Source organism: Ahaetulla prasina, chromosome 2 (genome assembly GCF_028640845.1).
Source record: "Ahaetulla prasina isolate Xishuangbanna chromosome 2, ASM2864084v1, whole genome shotgun sequence".
NCBI lineage: Eukaryota > Metazoa > Chordata > Lepidosauria > Squamata > Colubridae > Ahaetulla > Ahaetulla prasina.
The window spans coordinates 56,476,271-56,496,152 of NC_080540.1; the positions used below are offsets into that span (position 1 = coordinate 56,476,271).

Here is a 19,882-nt window from a genome sequence, read left to right on the forward strand (position 1 = left end):
TTGGGTACCTGTAGCAGCTGCTCTTTTCCGACCAGGTAGCTGTCCAGCGTCTTGGCGTCCTCTGCCTCCGTCCTTATGTGCTTCGGCGTGAGCGGCAAGGCAGACTAACAGCAACGGGGAGGAAGAAACGGTAATTTATAAGCGCTTTCTTCCTGACCTCTCGTGTCTGTTCTCTAATGAGCGAGCGCTGAGCATCACCCATCCTGGTGAGTGGAAAAACACCAGCTCCGCTTCGGCTTTGGCGGGGAGGGGGGGGAGTGGCGGGTGGAGGGAGGAGGCAGAGAGGGAGGGGTCGACGTGGGTAAAAGGAGGGGCCAGTTTCCCTCAGCTCGGCGGAGACACAGGCACGCAGGGAGGGCGGGAAGCCTCGGCTGGCAGGCGGCCCGGAGAGCTGCGAGGGGCGGAGAGGGGCTGCCAGGCACGAGGAGGTGGGAACAGCTGCCTGGCTAAGCCCCCGCCGCCGTCGGGAAGCGGGAAAGGGGAGCCAAAGGCTCCAGCATGTGCCAGGAGGCGGGAAACTTTCCCCTCGTCCTCATTAAGCAAAGGGAGGGATGGGGGGAGAGGATTAGGGAGCCCAGAAGGGACTTTCTTTTCTTCTCGGAGTGAGACAGGAACGCGACTTCGCCCGACCTCTTGACTCCCCCCTCGGAGGGGAAGAGTTGGAAGCACGAGGCCCTTGGCACGAGATGGCGTCTCTGGTCTAGCCTCGCTGGAGGCTTTTCGTCCTCCTTTTCTGCTTTCCGCTCGACTCGGACCGGACCGGGGAAAAAAATCGTGATGTTTAGCATGGAAAAAAGAAAGAGCGTTGGTGCCTGTAAATCCAGGGTTGCCCCTTCGCGTTGTTTACAACGCCTGTTGTAATTCCCCTTCGTGCCTTCCAATGTTTAGCTCAGCTTTCGATACTGTACTCTTCTTTCCGGCTTGGTCACATGAGTGGACAGTTGGACCGTTAAAAGAAGGCTCAACTTTTCGGTTATTGGCTGCTTTCTAATCTTTCCTATTCGGCAAAAGGCTACTTTTTGGCTTGTGCTACCTTCTCAGGTTGTTGTAAGATTGAAAGGCTGGTTGGGGTTGGGCATAGGAAGGCTGTTTGTTGAAAGGCAGAAGAATCACAGGCAACATTTATTTACCTATTAGTAGCATGCGTTATTAGCATTATTATTTTGATACCTTGAGTTAGTCTTACTCCTGGAGACTGCCTGGATAAGTCACTACAGTTTTGTTTTGTTTTGTTTTGTTTTCTTGGTGAGGTTCTTTGCCTTCTTCCTAAGGGCTGAGACTGAGTGACTGGCCCAAAGTCACCCAGCTGGCTTCATAGCTAAGGTGGGAATAGAACTCATGTTCTCCCATTTCCTAGACTGGTGCCTTGCAGCAAGCTGGCTTTCTGTAACAGCAGTACGAAAAAGGAATTTGGAGTCACAAGTTTCACCTGGAATGTGGAGCCCTGGTGATTGTTTTCAATACCATGGTCAGTTCTACAATCTGTGAAATTGTCAGGAATATCTAATCAGCTAAAACCTTTTACAAGTACAGCAACTGTAGTCCACCCAAAAGTCTGAATGGAGGGTTCTGGGTCAGAGGGTGAGTTGCCTATAGGCATGAAATGTGTCCTCTCACATGAAAATCTGAGGGTCTAGTGATAGCAAACCTATGGCATGTGTGCCAGAGGTGCACATAGCGCCCTCTGTGGGCACAAGAGCCAGGTCCCACGTGCGTGTGCCTTCCGCCAGCCAGCTGGTCTTCGGGTCTCTGCTGCGCATGTGGGGGGAGTGTGCTCGCGCATGCATTGCATTTTGGGGGTTCAGGCATGGTTTGGGCACTCAGTCCGGAAAAAGTTAGCTATCACTGGTCTAGTGGTTGAAGCACCAAGCTAGAAAGCAGGGGATCATGTGTTTATGTTCCACCTTTGCCATGAAAGCCAGCTGGGTGACTTTGGGCAAGTCACACTCTTAGCCCAACCCACCTCACAGGATTTGTGTTGTGGGTACAATAGGAGGAGGAGGGTGTGTTGGATATGTTTGCCTCCTTGAGTTATTTGTAAAAATAATAAAGACAGGATGCAAATAAAACAAAAGCCTTGTTTGGAATCTCACTTCACCATCCGTCCTTGTGGTCCATCAACGAGTGAAATAGGGGACATCTGTTAATCCTGTTAGCATTGTGTGTGTGATTTAGAGAATGAGTACAGATGTGTTCTTTGAGAAGAACAGATATTCCACAACCAGGTGCCCACCCCTAATCCTTCAGAGTTCAATTTCAAAGATATTAGATTGGGGAAAGTTGGTTTGGAGCATGTGATCCTGAGAAAGTTGAAGCTGAAATCAAGATCAGAAAGTATGGGGTGGAAGACACTCTTGTCTTGTAAATACATTGTAGAGCTATAACTGAATCCAGTAGAAAAAAGAGACAAACCTTTGATTCCAACTCTTATCTAAAACATTAGCTCTTAAGCCCTCTGAAATATTCCATAAGCTAACAAATCCTACCATGAAGTATATATTGGGCAAAATGACCGTTGTATATCTTGATAGCAATAACTGGGTAACTACTGTTTTAGTTTAGGTTATCTTGTGTCCTGTTGAATCCAGTATACTGGACTAAAAAAAGTTGGCACTGGGCAACAAATGTGTGCAAGATAATATTATGTTTTAAAACTGGCAGCACATAATGGAGCTGATTAGTAAAGTAGTAATAATTATGATTGTTCTTGGGTGACAGAATATTAGTAGTCTTTGTTTTATTAAACAAAAGTAGTTACAACAGTCCTATAATATTCTAATATGAACCTTAAGGTCGATGTTTAAGTCCATATTTTAAAAAATCCTCCTCACGTGAGTATATTGATTGTTACCTCAGTGAGCTCTTATATAATCAAATATAATAGAATAGAATTCTTTATTGGCCAAGTGTGATTGGACACACAAGGAATTTGTCTTGGTGCATATGCTCTCGGTGTACATAAAAGAAAAGATACCTTCATCAAGAATTCTAAGGTACAACACTTAATGATAGTCATAGGGAAACAGTCAATATAAATCTTAAGGTTTACCAATAACAAGGTTACGGCCATTCAGCCATAAGTGGGAGGAGATGGGTGAGAGGAACGATGAGAAGATTAATAGTAATGCAGACTTAGTAATTAGTTTGACAGTGTTGGGGGAATTATTTGTTTAGCAGAGTGATGGCGTTCGGGGAAAAACTTCTTGTGTCTAGTTCTTCTGGTGTGCAGTGCTCTATAGCATCGTTTTGAGGGTAGGAGTTGAAACAGTTTATGTCCAGGATGTGAGGGGTCTGTAAATATTTTCACAGCCCTCTTTTTGACTCATGCAGTATACAGGTCCTCAATGGAAGGCAGGTTGGTAGTCATTGTTTTTTCTGCAGTTCTAATTATCCTCTGAAGTCTGTGTCTGTCTTGTTGGGTTGCAGAACCAAATCAGACAGTAATAGAGGTGCAGATGACAGACTCAATAATTCCTCTGTAGAATATGGTTTGAATTCTGTGCGAAGAGTGTGATGTAGGGGTTCAGGTACAGGACTAGGACTAGGGAGATGCAGGTTTAAATCCCCCTCAGTCACATAACTTGGGCCAAGTAAAAAAGAGTACTCTCTCTCAGCATAGTCTACCCCTCAGGTGGATGTTGTGGGAAAAGGTGGCAAGAGGGCGGGCAATTTCAACACCCAAAGGAAAGATGGAGTATAAATGCAATAATGAGTAATAAGATAAGGTGTTTTTTTTCTGTGCTTCTGAGTCTATTATTATTATTATTATTATTATTATTATTATTATTATTATTATTATTATTATTATTATTATTATTATTATTATTATTTCTGGCGACTGTCTTGACAAATCCCTGCAGTTTTCCTGGCAAGATTACAGAAGTGGTTTTGTATTGTCTTCTTCCTCAGTCTGAGACTGAGTGACGGAGTGACTGACCCAAGGTCATCCAGCTGGCTTCATGCCTAAGGTGGGACTAGAATAGCTTCTAGCTTGATACCTTAACTACTAAACCAACCGGGCTTTCTTCAGGTAAGACTTATTTAGCCTAATTCTTATGCATATCTCTCTGTTTCGAAAAAGAGATGTTGGCCAACCTTTGGCCATTGCTTGGTCCCATTATTATTTTCTATCCAGAGTGCTCTAAGATAGTGCCCAATTCTAATAGCATAATTTGTTGTTGGGGTTTTTGTTTGTTTTGCTTTATTATAAAAGGCTCAAGTAGAATGTAATTATGTTAGGCATTAAGACTCTGGAAGGCTTAAATTATGAAAGGGAAAAAAGAGAAAAAATATAGTTAGAATCTTTCAGTTTGACTTCCACATCTACCAAATCTGTTGAAGAAATTAAAAATAAAAAAAGTGGAATTTTGATTGGGAAACCTTGTTTATCTTTTTTATTATTTAGAATATGTAGAGTATATTTAAACATTAGATTAGCATTTGTTAAATAAAGTCCCTTAGCTATATACCTCCAGTACAATGCTGTCTTTTTATTAGAGCCATCAAAATGCTAATATATTTCTGTATAAAATTAAATTAAATCATATTGATGCACATGAAATTAACTTATTTGTTACTACGGTAAACTAATTGGGTATTCACTTTTCATTTTTATTGTTTTATTGGGTATTTTATCCACATGTTGACTTCCAAATATTTGAAAACTCTGCTGAGAAAGGATAAAATGTCTAACAAAATAAGATTCTTTTTAACACTATAAGGAAATAATAATCCACTGTTGAGAAAAAGATGAAAACAAATATACAATAATATACAATTTAGTACTTGATGCACTTCAGCCAAAAAAGGATAATTGAAATTATCACCAACCAGGAACTGAATGAACACAAAGTATCTGGGTGCCCCAAAAAAACTTTCTCTGTTTTTATTTTTCCTTTTTCTCTCTTTATTGCAATGGAGGGGGTGGGAGAAAAATTAGAGTCAATGTGAAAATATTAAACAAAAATGAACATCACTGCAGGAATTACATAACAGTACTGTAACCTGAGTTATCACAAAAAGAAGGCTTTTGTTTGAAAAGACCCGATTAAAAACATTTGCATCATGTGAATATTTTTCGAAAGGCTACACATTGGCCTTTGGTGGTGAGAGCAGATCACTAATAATTCTCAAATTATATTTTAAAAAAACATCCATATTTTTAATTTAGGAATTTCCAGTAAATTGATTTGACTCAGGGGAGTAGTTTCCATGGGTAAGTATAAGCAGTTTTCTCAAAACATTGTTCTAAGCTATCAATAGTTATTGTTTAATTCAAACTGCAATTGTTTACAGGTCAACATGAAGATTCATCTCGCTTGGAAGTGGGCCCAGCACATTAATTATTTCTGGTTTTACAAAGATTTTAGCCTAAGGTTACAAAGGTAGCACTCAAAGGATTGCGCTAGGTACCATTTGATGAACTCTGCTTAACATAATAATTAGACACCTTTACCTTATTCCTTATAATATTTGTAATGATAAATCTTTCCTCTTCACCACAATCGCTTTCTGTTTGAACTTTTGTGTGTGTGTACAGACACACCAAGCATCTGGTTAAATTGTCCTTGGACTGTAAGCCAATAGAATTTTTAGATTTCAAAGACAGCAGCTTAACAGGACTAAGTAATAACTAATTAATTACGTTTCTTTTGATTCTCTAGAGCATGGATGAGCAGCTGATGCTCATCCATCACCATTGTTATGCTGGCTATAGCTGGCGCAAACTGAAGTTGAACAATATCTGGAAGGCCAGCAGCAGGAAGAGATTTCTAGCTTAATGAATGCGCTCATGGCTCAATCTCTTGAGGCCTATAAGTAAGACTGAGAAAATCTACCTCAAACCCTGGAGAGATGCTTCCCATAGAAATTACTAAGCCAGATTGATTTGTAATAGAACCCCTAAAATGCTGCTTCCTACACTGCCAATTCTGTAGATATCTCATAGTTGGAACACTGAAACATTTAACAAGCAACAGATATGAACATTCTCATCTTTGAGAAGTTTTCTCAATAATGCTCTTGTATAGACTAGCAAGTAAGGAGCCATGGAAACATTTATGTATATCCCCTTTTTTACTTGCAGATGGTTTTATTAAGCTGGGGTACACAGGTTGTGAGGTTGTATGTGATTTCCAATCTCCTGCTAACAAATTGTTAGCGAATTGTGAAAAAATGAAGTAATTGTCAGATACCTAGAGAATAATTTTTGATTTGCTAATTTATGTTAAATTTAGTTTTTGTCTTGGCTTCTCCCAGTCCTTCATTCTGATCTTTTTCACTTAAAAATATCACTCTCAAGCTGTCTCTCAAAAATGGGAATCTCAGCTTGAAAGTTTGTAAGCCAACATTCATTAAACCAGAGTTTATTATAAATCATATTACACTAAGCCATGGTCTACTTAATAATGGTTTGCTGAATAAGCCATTAAAAAGTCTGGTATTAATAGAAACATTGTTGGCTGGGGGAAACTATTCTCATTTGAGTTTTCCTGCTTCTATGCTTCTAAATAAAATTGACTAGGAACAAAATGCTAAACTATGTACTGTAGACTTTGGATTGATCTAATCAGATTTTTCTTATCTTCTTGGCAACCTCTAGGGCTAGGCAATACCTGCTTCTCCTTGGTGCTCTTACAATTGTTGTTTTGGGATTCTTTCAGACACAAACATTCTAAAAGCCAACAAAGACTTTCCTTTCTTGATTTTTTTCTAGTCTACTTTTAAATTAATTGTGGTGACCATCAAGATCTCTTGGGCAGCCAATCCTACAAATGAAATATGCTTTGCACACACAAAAAACATTACCGGTATTTGAATCAGTCCTAAATCTGCTAGCAAATGTACCTCTGGGATGAATCCAGGTTCAACCATTACAGATGAGAGAGAGAGAGATTTTAAACAAGTTCCTGCCTATAAAATACATTTGTTCTTTTTACATCCTGCATTCTGAATTTAATCAAAATTCTCCTGCTTAATACTTATTACTTGGTAAAATGATGTGGTTTTCCTTGTTCATTATTCTTCACTTCATTTTTCTCCTCAGGTATTTCAAGTTCCTTAAAAATATAGCAAATATTTATCCATCCCTTCATCCAATTAAAAGCCTGCTAAAATAAAAAGCCAAATGACCAACCAGGAACTAGAGGTAATTAAGTTAATTGAGATGTAATTGTACTTACGGACATTCCAGTTGAATACTAAATAAGAGAAAAGAGTATTTTTCCTCTAACAGACAAACTTAAAACAGAAGATTCCATTTAGTGGAAGGGCTAGTTTTATTTTTAACCAGATTGAACTCTGTGCAGAAAATAAGGGATTTTGGGGGAAATTTTAAAGAAGAATTGGAGTAACTACAAATAGAAGTGACCATGACACTTATGACTAAACAAAAGCCGCAACAGATACAATAAGACATTCAATATGATTCCATATTGGGAACTATAGCTATTGACTTTTCTAAAACCTTGGTGTAACTATGAATTATAAATGCTTAATGTGGAATATAAATGAAGGAAATGCTTCTCAAATGATATTTTTTATTATTATTTGAAAAAGTTAAAATGATGTGATTTGCTTTCAAGAAATGAATATTAGGAAAAATGATATGAAATCATTTTCAAGTGACAAAAATCTAGATGAACAATTTATTTCAGCGGGAATGAAAAAACAGAGTTATTTTATACATACTGTAAATCCTCAGCTATATTAAAAACTTACATTGACTGATGATCATGGCAGATACATTAGGGTGGAAGTTAATCTACACAGGATTAAGACTTCGATTTTGGGAATTTATGTCCCAGATGTAGATAAAACAGCATTTTATAAAGAAGTTTTTTTAAATTTATTTACATTTATATCCCGCCCTTCTCCGAAGACTCAGGGCGGCTTACATTGTGTAAGGCCACAACGTTCTGGACAAATTATTGGAGTTTCCATATGAAAATTGGTGTCTCCTGGGAGATTGGAGTGGGATACTTTCTGCACAAAAAGTTAGAATTTCTGAGAAAAATATTAAAAATATAAACTACCACAGATCGTTTTTTGTTTAATTAATAGTTTAGAGTGTGTTCATGTATGGAGATATAAAAATGCTGACTGAAAGGAATATGCCTATTTTTCTAAAAGACATATCTTTTTCAAGAATAGATAAAAATTTGGATTTTTGAAACTCTGGCTACTAATGTTCATAAAGTAGAGACATTATCAAACACGTTTTCAAATCACAATCCAATGGCTTTAACTTTTAAAAAGAAAAATGGCTCTTGGGTGCAGATTGAATGAAATTTTGTTACAAAAGGAAACGATAGTGGAAGATTGCTAAAAGGAATTCAAATAATTTTTTTGAAAATAATAAAGGCAAGAAAGTAAGAATTATTTAGGATGAAAGTGAACGTTCTGTTAAGAGGACATTTTATCTAACTTAATAATGAACTTAAAAAGAAAATGTAAATAATTTTGGATGAAACTAAAAAAAGGATGAATAAAAAAAATCCTCCAGGAAAGAGAACAGGAAAGAAAATTAACCTTTTACAGAGGCAACTACAAGTTAAATATAAGGCATTATAGGATGCAAAGGAAAGAGGCAGACAGGATTTACCGGATTGAAGTTGTATTTTGGAGATTGGTTTGGATGAAAGAATGGATGGTGGTGTGAAACAAGAGACTTTTAAGTTAGAAGGTCACAACCAGATGGCAAGATATTTATAGTATGATAAAATTAGAATCATTTTATTAGTAGATAAATTTTAAAAATCATTGTAATAGATATGCCATATTGAGAATAGGGAACAGATAATAAACCCAGAGTGGGCTTGAAACATCTCTTTGGTTCTCAGTACAATAAGCATTCCACAGAAGAGAAAGGCAGGTAGAGACAAAGATATAATATATCAGGAATTATTGGAAATCATCAATGGGAATATGAGATTAAATCAAGAGAAAAACTAATAGCAGAAGGGTCAAGTCATCCCCCTTTATAGAGTTATCAAAAAGATTCAAAATAGATAAAAAGATTCATGGTATATACTATAGAGTAAAGTAAGATACAATTTGAAGTACAACTGTGCACCCACAATGAACATGTAATTGCTAAAATGTATAAACTTTTGCTGAAATTTGAAATGGAGGAAGAACAAGTTAAAGAATGTCTGATAAAGTAGACTAAGGATTGTGGTTATGACATACAGGTAGATCAATGGAAAAACACTTGATTATAAAAATAATTTTTATAAAATAATGTATCTTGGATACATTGTGCTAGACAAATTATCTCAAATCTATAAACTGACTTCTTTGATTAAAGAAAGGCCAATATTCATTTATTGGTGGCTGAAAATTGGTTATGCATAAAAATGAAAAAGAAATGAACTTGCAATTTATGGTTTTCATAATTAGACAGGATGGATTATAAAAAGAAGAGAGTCACGATATAACTTTACAGAAAAGGTTAAGATATAATTGTCCTTACAACTGCTGTGAGGAATATCAGAAGCTATTACTTTATACTTTTATATCTTTCCTTTTTTCCCCCTACTTCCTTCTTTTTTTTTTAACTGCACTTCCAACTTCTTCTATTATTTTCTTTAGACTAACCTAGTTTGTATTAGTTTTATTTTTGCTTTTAATAAAAATTGTATTAAAAACATATTTAAGGGGAGAGGTTTTTTTCTTCTTTTCACATTATACCGGATGGTGCAAACTTGGCGGGCTTTTGCATTAGCGAAGCCCTGCGGTGCAGTGAGAGGCGGGCGGGAGCCGCCAGCCTTCTCGGCTGAGGAGGAGGCTTTCCTGACCGTAGCTGCCTCATTTCCCTCCTCGGCTTATACTGAGTCCCCAGTTTACCCCAGTTTTTGGGGTAAAATTAACTGCACTTCCAACTTCTTCTATTATTTTCTTTAGACTAATCTAGTTTGTATTAGTTTTATTTTTGCTTTTAACCCTTTTAATAAAAATTGTATTAAAAACATATTTAAGGGGAGAGGGTGTGAATTTATTATCCATAACTCCTGGGGGCAATACAAGAACCAATAGGTGAAGCTCGGATGAAATCCAGGAGGTTTCTACAGGTTCTGGAGAACCGATAGCGGAAATTTTGAGCAGTTCAGAGAACCGGCAGTGGAAATTTTGAGTAGTTCGGAGACCCAGCAAATACCACCTCTGGCTGGCCCCAGAGTGGGGTGGAAATGAGGATTTTGCAGTATCCTTCCCCTGCCATGCCCACCAAGCCATGCTCACAGAACCGGTAGTAAAAAAAATTGGGTTTCACCACTGGTGAAGCTTTACAGAGGTGAATCCAAACTCAAAGTAAGACATTTCTTTATCTTGCTACCTGGAGTCACAGTTGTTTCCAGCACTAGGGCTTTTAAACAAAGGTTGGGCAGACATTTGTCATGGATGGTGTGGAAACCTACCCTGCACAGAGTGTTGTATTAAAAGATCTCCAAGCTTTCTGCTTTATTAATCTATTGTTATTGAAAGGGTTGGAGGAAACGCTGGAAGGAAAACACACTAAGAACATCACATTATGCCAGGACTGTATTTTTAGCAACGCATCTATGGCACAAAAAAATTCATCACTTTGTGCAAGTATTCATATTTCTGGCACTTTGTGCAAAACTACAGTGCCCTTGTCCTCAGCTGAAAATGCTTTGCTCATGTGCATACATTGTGACTAGAGGACAAAAAAATATTTGATTTGTGTTTGATACATACTGTAAACAAACAATATAACCACATGGGGAAAATGGTGAAAGGCAAAATACGATTCTGTACATAGGATAGTATAATATTAGCATAGGTAAAAATTTCAAGTTTAGAAAGTAGGCAGGAAAGCAGAGATAGGAATAATGACATATTTAAAATTATGGATGCAATAAGAAAAGGATAGAATTTTTCTACCCTATTATAATATGAAAATGCAGGGTTCTCTACTGAATTTAAGTGCAAGATATTCAGACAGATACTGTAGAAAGAAATACTTCTGTAATGTAGAAGCCAAGTTTCCCTGCCTATCAAAATATTGGAAGGCTGGGATCTTTTTCCCCTAAATAATTACCAGCGAATTGATGAAGTCACCATGCATGAAAAGAAAACTCACACAAGATAAGAATAAAGGAAGCCTTTGAAAATAAAGGAGTGAGAAAAGGAAGCAAATGACCTTGCAAGCTTTTGAAGATTATCTTGAAGATGAGCAATTATTCTGGAGGGCTGCTTGCCTAGCAAAGTTAAACCCTTTTTCTCAGTGCCTAAAAGCAACTCCCTTTTTCCTTTCCATTCTTGTCCAATTAGCTCTTCCCTTTATTTGCTCCTTATCTTCTCTTGCTTCCTTTTTAAGTATAGCTATTCCTTCCATTCTCCCTTCATCCATCCTGTTCTTTTACGGTTTGGCTTTTTTTTTAATGAAAGGAAGGTTGTGTGTGTGTTTCTGTGTGTGTGGTGTGAGCAGGTGTGAATCTTCTCAGAGTGAAACAGAATAGCTGGTATGCATAGATGGGAAATTGTGACCCTATTATAAGTAATTTACTTTCATCAGTAGTTGTATGTTCGATTATCCTAGCCTTGCTCCTGGGTTTTGGGAAGATAGATATGCAGAAATAGATATATGAAAACGGGTAGCCCATGCATATAACCTGTTAGATTGATTTCAGACAGTATTGGCGATCTGAGGTTCACAAAGTGGGGAAACAGAGTTTATAATTTTTATTTTCTTATGTATTTTTCTTTGGGAATGTCATTTTCACCATCACCTTCCCTTCAGATAAATATGGTACTAAAACCAAAACTGGGAGATCTAATGATTTAAAGCACTGAACCAGTCACTTTCTTTTAGCCCTAAGAAGAAGGTAAGGACAACCGCTTCTGAAAATCCTCCACAAGAAAACTGCAGGGACTTGTCCAGGCAGTTACCAGGAGTCAAGGCTGATTTGAATGCACACACACACACACACACACACACAAATCAGATCCTGTTTCCATGAAATATGGTTCAGCTATCAATTTAGATTTGGTTTTAAAAAGATATTTAGGCTGAATGTGAAGTTCACATTCTGGTTTGGCTTGTTTCTTTTTTTGGGGGAGGGGGGTGAGAAAACTAAAGCAGAACCATATTTTTTAGCTGAATAGCACTGAGAAATAAATTGTTTTCCCATCTCCTGTTTCAGGCTGAAGCCCTGCATCCACAACATTCCCTTACTGAGAATGATGCCTGCTGCAAACAATAATTTGGACTTGCTGGCTTTTATGATGGCTTTATCAGTAGGAGTAATCTCACTAATCCCTGCACATGCTTATGGAAAGTCAGTACTTAATTCAGTCCACAAACAGCTTCTCCAATAAGAAAGAGAAGATCATGATACTTTTTAGGGATGCATACAATTCTCTTCACTAAATATTATATCCCTGCTTGGGGTAAGAAAGACTAAGAAGCAGGGTAGACTGACCCACATTTTTTCGGAAGGCACCTTAATATTTGTAACTCCAAAGGACAAACACCTTAAACCAGCTGTTCTCAAAATCCAAGCCAAGACTCCCAAAGAGGTTGCAAAATAATGGACATAAATGATGCTTTCCTCTCAATCCTTTTTGAGCAGGCTTGCCAGACTGCTGCTAAAGTAATCTAAGTGCTCCCTAACACACAGTTCCAGAGCCATGCATGAGACTAGAATGTTCTCTCTCTCTCTCTCTCTCTCTCTCTCTCTCTCTCTCTCTAACACGTGGGCTTTGCTTTTCAAAGGAGGAATCATCATGCCTGGAGGCCACAAGTTTTCTAAGCAGAGCTCTGACCATTTGTGACTTGATGCTCACTTCTCAGAGAGGATTGATTGGAGGGAGAGAAAAGGCGGAAAGCTGTGAAAGAGCAATGGGGTGGAAATTGCAAGAACAGGGAAAGGAATCTCTTCCCAAGAAGTCCCATTGAATAAAACCTCACTGTCTATTTTCTCTTTTCCATCCAGCATAGTGCTCTGTGTGGAAAAGCAACTTAAAGTCTGCGGCATTTTGCAAGCTACTGTATTTTAGGAGCAGTTTTAGAAAAACTAGTTTAAGACGGAGAAACATCCTTACTCCTGAGTTGGTGAGTACCGAAGACAAATTCCTTGTGTGTCCAATCACACTTGGCCAATAAAGAATTCTATTCCATTCTAATAGCGGTCTACAAAATGAAGCTTTGGATTTCCAGGAATTATTGCAAAAATAAATGAGCTTGCTTCCCATTCAAAATACAGCTTTGTTTTCTTTTAGCTTATATCTAATGATTAGGACCTATCATTGGTTCATTTGATACAGAGATTAAAAATTATTAAAAGTAAATAGCACATGTTCTGTTTGCCCAGTTCGAACATTAGTGAAGTTACTGCTTTTATTTTATTGAAGTGTCACATAAAATCATGTAATTATTGTATTATGGTATCACAAAGAGAACCCCTGCTCTAAATTCTAACTCAGGTTAACAAAGCATAATTGCTGTGTACATAGTACATGTAATTCCTCCAAAATCAACAGTATTATGACTTAATGTGATAGTCATGTTTGCATAGCAGGCTATTACAATAGCTTTATTTTTATAACACATAGAACCGCAAATTCCAAAATCCCATGTGAAAATAGTTTAGCATTGCAATCATAGAAAAGGTGGCCTCCTCTAATCAAGAATTTTAAAAGTAGCCCTTGTCAAGTTGAGTAAAACTTCTGGTAATTTTATAGACATGTCCAAACATGTTTCTTGGGAGCTATAGAGAAGTAGTTTGGCACTGATTTCTCCTCCAATTGTTTCCACCTGTCTAGGCCTTAGCCCTGGGATTCTCTGTTAATCTTTTGTTCCAGTCCAGCCAGGCCTGATGCTCTTTAGCTTCTGAAGCTGGACAAAGTCATCAACAGTCTGCCATTTGCTAAGAGATATTCTTAATTAATAACCACCAGGTATTTAAAAACCTTCACACAATCTTTCCTACCGTTAAAATCCTGTTCTAGCAGCTAATCTGTGGAGAGTCTGAAAAAAAATATACTGTTTTGTAGATAAACTATAAGCTAAAATACTTTAGCATGAATTCTGTCACTATACATAATCAATTGCTCTTTCCTTTTCTGGAAAGAAAAATATGCATTTTCCTTCCCTGGATACACATTCCCACCCGCATATTAACATTCATTACGGCATATACTGTACCATTTTTAAAATCAATTTAGCATTATTTCCCCAAAGTACAAAAGAAGAAAAATAATTGTTGGTTTGATTCTAAATTTCAGCATGTGCTTGGATATTGTTTTGCTATTTCACAAATAGGCATTTTATGGAGAAAGAAATGGAAATGAGCACCTACATTATTTAGAATACAACCAATTCAGAAGTAACAGCCAGTAGCGATTCACTGCAGAGAGGATTGAAACTGAAGACAAAATGTACTGAAGTTTAAAGAATCAGCTATATATACATACACAAACAGCAACCGCACAGAAGAGATTAGATGTGTTTGTATGTTGCTATTTAAACTGGGGATATTTTTATTTACCTGACTCTTTAAAGGAAAGATTCTTAGCAAAATGATATTCCATTGGGCAAAAATACCCAGTTAGCCTATGTGCTACTTGTATGTATGTGATCTATGTGTGTGGGGGGGGGAGAGGTTTGCTGGTTTAAATGTTGATTGTCACCCAAAAGAGCTGGCAAATGGGCAGCTATACAAAAGTGAAAGAAATAAAAAAAAAATACATGAACTTTTTAATGAATATTTTTGCCCTGCAAGTTAAAAAGATGGAATAGATTAACAGCGTAGTGGGAGTTATCACAGTTCAAGTGATACAGCACCTGTTCTGCAAGCAAACAGTGCCAATTCAAGCCTTGGCATCATTAAGTTGAAATAATTAGGTGACGTGCTCTATGTGCTTAACAATTCCTTATTTTTGCAGCTCAGTTCTAAGCATGTTTAAAAATAAATCCCACTGCATTTATTGGATTTACTCTCAGGAAAGTGCATAAGATTAGAACCTTGGCTGCTCTCTGTATTTTCCATCTTTATTCATTGATTTTTAAGGCAGCAGCATATCTGTCTTGCTCCTCATATTGCATGTTTGGGAGAAGTTGCCTTGGGGTTTTGTGAGCCCTTATGCAAAACTCAGGTCACTATGCAAACATGCTATCATGTCGCAGAGGTAGCATTTTCTGCCCCATTGTTTTCTATCCTTACCTTCCATAGTATACAAATCAAGAGCAAAAGACTTAGGGATTTAATCAAGAAGATTAAACATAGAAAGGAAAGGAAAGAAGCCATAGAACAGACCAAGTATCAGTCAGCAGATCTGAAACAGGAAATGTTTGAGAAAAGAGGACATTCTCCCCTGGACCACATTGTGCAAAAGCCACAGTATTTGCAAGGTCATTTTTAGAGTGATCTGAAGGTGTAATACATCAAAAAAAAAAAGTCTCCTGCAAAAGAATTGCATTGAAATTAAAGAGGGCTGTGCTTTTCCTTGGGCAGCATAACTTTCTGTCGCAATGAATTTAGAACCTTCTTAGAACACAAAGAACCTTCTTTTCTTTGAACCATACTGTAATTTTCTTAGCCAGAGTATAGTTTTCCCATTCTAGAAAAGATTTTTTTTTTCTTTTCGGCTTTGTAACTGGTGGTTATCATTGTCACAAATGTGACTCTAAAATTCTCGCAATAGCATTTTTTCCTGGTGGATTTAGTTTCACCCTGTTTCCCCTTCCCAAATTCTTTTACAATATTCTTCTTCCAAAGTTAACACAAAAACATTACAGAAACTCTGATCCCTCCCACTCCCCCAGGCCGTAGCTGGTATTAAGTTCTTCTGGTGGTATTTTCAGGGAATCCACGTTATATAATGTTCCAGACACAGCTGTTGGGGGACTAATAAGATGATCCTGACAAAAACTCATATGATCAAAAAAAAAAAAAAGCACCTGGCTGTAGCTGAAAACAGGGTAGTGCTGACAGACCAAATAACGCGGCAGCTTTCTGTAGCTGAGATCTTTTGATTCAGAAGAAGAGTCTCCAAAGGAAGCTTACGTATTTATGGTTTAAACAGTGTTTAGGGATGGGTCTCCTTTAATGAGTCTTCAAACAATGTGAAGTGAAAAGGGCCCTACCACAGAGGGAGCGAACCATGCAGAGAGAAGGCAAAAGGCCACACTGTGCAACTCTGCTACCAGTTACTTCAGATGCCCAGCATATGGGAATGGGTTATGCAATATAGTAGATGGGAGTGATACTTCAGAACAATATCCCAGATGTCTGTCAGGTGTTTATTAGGCAGTGAGCCCAGTGTATGAGAGATGGTTGTGCAAAGCATTGCACGGTCTTCCTTCTCCTTCCCCCAGTGCCCATCAGCTCTTCATATTTTTAGAGATGGGTTTAACACAATTTTAAAGTTGTACCCCTGTTTAAAAGTAAACTGGCTAATAGGTGACAGGCATGAGGTGGTAGGGGATTGTATAATGCAGCCAAATAGTTCTATTTATTTATTTTTGTCACACAGTATATATAAGCATAAAATATATATGTATATTTCATATATATATGAAATAATTATACAATATATAAGCATATATATGAGTACGTAATAACTATATAATTGGATATAACGAAGGAAAACAATAGGACAGGAACGGTAGGCACGTTTGTGCTCTTATGCACGCCCCTTACAGACCTCTTAGGAATGGGGTGAGGTCAATGTTAGATAGTTTTTGGTTGAAGCTTTGGGGATTTGGGGAAGAGACCAGGTAGTGTATTCCAAGTATTAACAACTCTGTTACTGAAGTCATATTTTCTGCAATCAAGATTGGAGCGGTTAACATTAAGCTTAAATCTATTGTGTGCTTGTGTATTGTTGCAATTGAAGCTGAAGTAGTCTTTGACAGGAAGGACATTGTAATAGATGATTCTGTGTGTTAAACACAGGTCATGTCGAAGGTGGCGTAGTTCTAAATTTTCTAAAGCCAGGATTTCAAGTCTGGTGGCATAAGGTATTTTGTTGTATTCAGAGGAGTGGAGAACTCTTCTTGTAAAATTTTTCTGGACACGTTCAATTGTATTGATGTCAGAAATGTGGTATGGATTCCAAAGAGTCGAGCTGCATTCAAGAATTGGTCTAGCAAATGTTTTATATGCTCTGGTTAGTAGTGTAGTGTTTTTGGAGAAAAAGCTATGCAAGATTAGGTTTACAACTTTTAAAGCCTTTTTTGCGATGTAGTTACAGTGGGCTTTGGCACTTAGATCATTTGATATGAAAACTCCAAGATCTTTAACAGGGTGGGGGTCATCAGTAAGGTAATGTCCATCAAGCTTGTACTTAGTGTTTAAGTTCTTTTTTCCAATATGTAAGACTGAGTATTTGCTGGTTGAGATTTGGAGTTGCCAAGTTTTAGACCATTCAGATAAGAAGTCCAGGTCTTTTTGGAGGATAGCTGAATTGTTGGTGGTGTTAAATAGTTTGACATCGTCAGAAAAGAGAACACAATTACTTGTAATATGGTCACAGAGACCATTAATGTATAATATGAAGAGTGTTGGTCCACTTGTCTGTTTGACAGGAAAGCTGTTATCCAGTTGTGGAGGGGTCCTGAGATGCCATAGGATTTTAGTTTTAGGAGAAGTTTATCATGTACTACTGAGTCGAAGGCTTTACAGAAGTCTATGTAGATTGCATCTATTGCTTTGCCCTGATCAAGATTCGTAGTCCATATGTTTTTGCAGTGAAGAAGTTGTAAATTACATGATAAATTTTTTTCTGAAACCAAATTGTAGTTCATTTTAGCTTCACTTGCCCTGTGGCATCTATCTAAACTGTAGACAACTTTTGCATCTAACTATGCAGAATAGGAGCTTGCTGTCTTTTTGGTGAACCAGCTATCTGTGGCAGGATAGTGATTGAGCTTGAAGTGCTCCTTATCATTTGTAAGCAGGTATAGAAAGAAGAACAATGGCTAAGAAATGGGGGGAGGAAATCACTTTACATTTCAATACAAGATTAAAGAATGCTCCCATTATTGACCAATAGCACTTATCTCTCCTTGTAATCTAGACTTAATCAAAACATCAAATGAGAAGTGCCAGATGTTCATCCTAGCTTCCAGAAGAGTCAGGGGCACTCAAGATAATATTATGAACTTTTAATGGATAATGAAAAAAGGCAAAGGTATTCCAAAATGACATCTATTTTTCCATTAGCAATTATACTAAGGCTTTTGATTGTATAGACCACAAATGGAGGAAAGCCCTTTAAAACAGGGTAATGCTGGGCTACCGCATCTGCCTATTAAATAATTTGTATGATGTCCAAGAACCATTTCGGAATAGAAAATGGAGCAATTAAATTCAAAATTGGGAAGGAGTACTCCAAAGGTTCATAGGGCTTACTTATTTAATTTATGTACATCATCAGATGTGTTTGACAAGAAGAAGTGGACATTGAAATTAAAATCATTGGGAGAGACATCAATAACCTTAGATATACTGATGATATCACTTTAATTACTAGAATTGAGCAGGATTTAAGAAATCTCTTGTTGCAGGTGAAAGAAGAAAGTCTGCTTCTCAGTATTAAAAATATTAACAGGCAATGCACTTACAGGGTACTTACGGGACCGCCTGCTGTTACCGAATGCCTCCCACCAACCTGTATGCTCGCACAGAGAGGGACTCCTTAGGGTGCCGTCCGCCAAGTAATGTCGGCTGGCGGCCCCCAGGGGGAGGGCCTTCTCTGTGGGGGCTCCCACCCTTTGGAACGAACTTCCCCCTGGACTTCGGCAACTGCCGGACCTTCGGACTTTCCGCCGAGAGCTGAAGACCTATTTGTTTGTTCACGCAGGACTGGCATAGGATTTTAATAGGATTTTAATTAGTTTTAATGTTTTAACATTTTAAAATTTGGGGTTTTATTCTAAATGTTTTAATTCAGCCATTTGTATAATAAGTTTTTTAAATTATGGTTTTATGTGTATACTGTTGTTGTTTCTTATCATGGCTGTAAACCTCCCTGAGTCCTTCGGGAGAAGGGCGGTATAAAAATTTAATAAATAAATAAATAAATAAATAAAATGTCAATCTAATGCAATGATGCAAAGAAGTTAAACAGTAATATACATATATAGTAGGTCTTTGGTTATTCGGGTATTCTCCCGCGTAAAACTGGAAGTGTCTTGGCAACGTTTTGACAAAGTCTCTTTCGTCATCTTCAGGCTGGTGTTTACAGCTTCGTGCTTCTAGGAGCAATGTGTGATCACAGCTGTTTCTTCCTTTTAACTGCTAGTGGGGGTTTGAACTGATTGGTTGGGAGCTTGGCTGTGTTCTGATTGGGTGGAGGTGTGTTATGATTGGTTGAAAGTTTGGCTGTGCTCTGATTGGATGGTGGGGTTGGCTGTGCTCTGATTGGATGGGGGTGTGTTCTGTTTGGGGTGGGGGCTTGGTTGTGCTCAGGTTAGTCTGAGTTGCAGGGGGATTTGAGTTGGTGAGCTGCATTGCTGTTGTTTGGCTACATCTTCATGGTGGGTGTCAGTCTGCTGCATGTATGGATTGGAGAGGTTTGCAATGGCTAATGATGCAGTTGCAGTCTGGCTTCTGGTCTGTGGTCATGCTTCATCATCGGTGTGGGTTTGAGTCTGCTTTCCGCGTGGATGTGTGGTGGTGACATGCTGTGTGGCACTCGTGAGTGTGGGTCTTGCGTCATTCTTTATGTTAGGGACTCGTTTGTTGATAAGGGTGGGTTTCCAAATGGCTGGTACGCGGGATGTATCATCTCGTTTATTCATGCTGTGTGGATGTTTTTCTATCTCGATGGCTTCTCTGATTATTCTGTTGTTAAAGTGTTCAGTTTTGGCGATAGTTCTGGTCTTTTTAAAGTCAATTTTATGTCCTGTGGCTTT

The 19,882-nt window shown here is 38.0% G+C and overlaps 1 protein-coding gene and 1 long non-coding RNA gene across 10 annotated transcripts in view; one reads left to right on the forward strand and one right to left on the reverse strand.

Moving 5' to 3' along the window:
- Window positions 1–180, reverse strand: part of SLC6A6 (solute carrier family 6 member 6) — a 53,085-nt gene extending 52,905 nt beyond the window's left edge. For 2 of the 4 annotated variants that reach the window (XM_058166632.1, XM_058166631.1), the window contains exon 1: window positions 9–165. The gene's annotated coding sequence lies outside the window, so the exon portion shown is untranslated. Of the gene's footprint in view, window positions 1–8 lie in introns of all 4 variants that reach the window. The other 2 variants (XM_058166630.1, XM_058166634.1) reach the window with 2 other exon arrangements.
- Window positions 74–19,001, forward strand: LOC131189951 (uncharacterized). Of its 6 annotated transcripts, none has more exons than XR_009153175.1 (7): window positions 74–206; window positions 3,910–6,037; window positions 6,608–7,147; window positions 12,165–13,075; window positions 13,786–13,920; window positions 18,043–18,156; window positions 18,592–19,001. It is a non-coding gene; the product is annotated as an uncharacterized LOC131189951 (long non-coding RNA). The 6 variants fall into 6 exon arrangements; XR_009153174.1 differs by having other exon boundaries at window positions 82–206; window positions 3,861–6,037; XR_009153170.1 differs by lacking the exon at window positions 74–206 and adding an exon at window positions 338–428 and having other exon boundaries at window positions 3,861–6,037.
- Window positions 19,002–19,882: the final 881 nt, after the last annotated feature.